The sequence below is a fragment of the Physeter macrocephalus genome, chromosome 2, assembly GCF_002837175.3.
Source record: "Physeter macrocephalus isolate SW-GA chromosome 2, ASM283717v5, whole genome shotgun sequence".
Taxonomy (NCBI): Eukaryota; Metazoa; Chordata; class Mammalia; order Artiodactyla; family Physeteridae; genus Physeter; species Physeter macrocephalus.
The window spans coordinates 111,652,354-111,653,699 of NC_041215.1; the positions used below are offsets into that span (position 1 = coordinate 111,652,354).

General features: G+C 35.4%; 1 protein-coding gene across 1 annotated transcript in view; it reads left to right on the plus strand.

The window, feature by feature from the left end:
• The window catches only part of PTH2R (parathyroid hormone 2 receptor), a 103,365-nt gene that overhangs the window by 19,354 nt on the left and 82,665 nt on the right, over positions 1-1,346 (plus strand). The gene's annotated exons all lie outside the window — the stretch shown is intronic.

Consider the following 1,346-nt stretch of genomic DNA (forward strand, 5'->3'; position numbering starts at 1 on the left):
TAACATACAAGGGAACTCCCATAAGGTTAACAGCTGATTTCTCAGCAGAAACTCTACAAACCAGAAGGGAGTGGCATGATATAATTAAAATGATGAAAAGGAAGAACCTACAACCAAGATTACTGTACCTGGCAAGGATCTCATTCAGATTCGATGGAGAAATTAAACGCTTTACAGACAAGCAAAAGCTGAGATAATTGAGCACCACCAAACCAGCTCTACAAGAAATGCTAAAGGAACTTCTCTAAGTGGGAAACACAAGAGAAGAAAAGGACCTACATAAACAAAACCAAAACAATTAAGAAAATGGTAATAGGAACATACATATTGATAATTACCTTAAACATGAATGGATTAAATGCTCCAACCAAAAGACACAGGCTTGCTGAATGGATACAAAAACAAGACCCATATATATGCTGTCTACAGGAGACCCACTTCAGACCTAGGGACACATACAGACTGAAAGTGAGGGGATGGAATAAGATATTCCATGCAAATGTAAATCAAAAGAAAGCTTGAGTAGCAATACTCATAACAGATAAAATAGACTTTAAAATAAAGAATGTTGAAAGAGGCAAGGAAGGACACTACGTAATGATCAAGGGATCAATCCAAGAAAAAGATATAACAATTATAAATATATATGCACCCAACACAGGAGCACCTCAATACATAAGGCAGCTGCTAACAGCTATAAAAGAGGAAATTGACAGTAGGGGACTTTAACCCCTCACTTACACCAGTGGACAGATCATCCAAACGGAAAATTAATAGGGAGACCCAAGCGTTAAATGACTTAATAGACCAGATAGATTTAATTGATATATATGGGAATTCCATCCAAAAACAGCAGATTACACTTTCTTCTCAAGTGTGCATGGAACATTCTCCAGGATAGATCACATCTTGGGTCACAAATCAAGCCTCAGTGAATTAAAAAAAAATTAAAATCATATCAAGCATCTTTTCTGATCACAACGTATGAGATTAGAAATCAATTACAGGGAGAAAAATAGTAAAAGACACAAACACATTGAGGCTAAACAATATCTTACTAAATAACCAATATCACTGAAGAAATCAAAGAGGAAGTCAAAAAATACCTAGAGACAAATGACAATGAAAACACGATGATCCAAAACCTATGGGATGCAGCAAAAGCAGTTCTAAGAGGGAAGTTTATAGCAATTCAATCTCACCTCAAGAAACAAGAAAAATCTCAAACAATCTAACCTTACACCTAAAGAATCTAGAGAAAGAAGAACAAACAAAACCCAAGTTAGCAGAAGGAAAGAAATCATAAAGATCAGAGCAGAAATAAATGAAACAGAAACAAAGAAAAC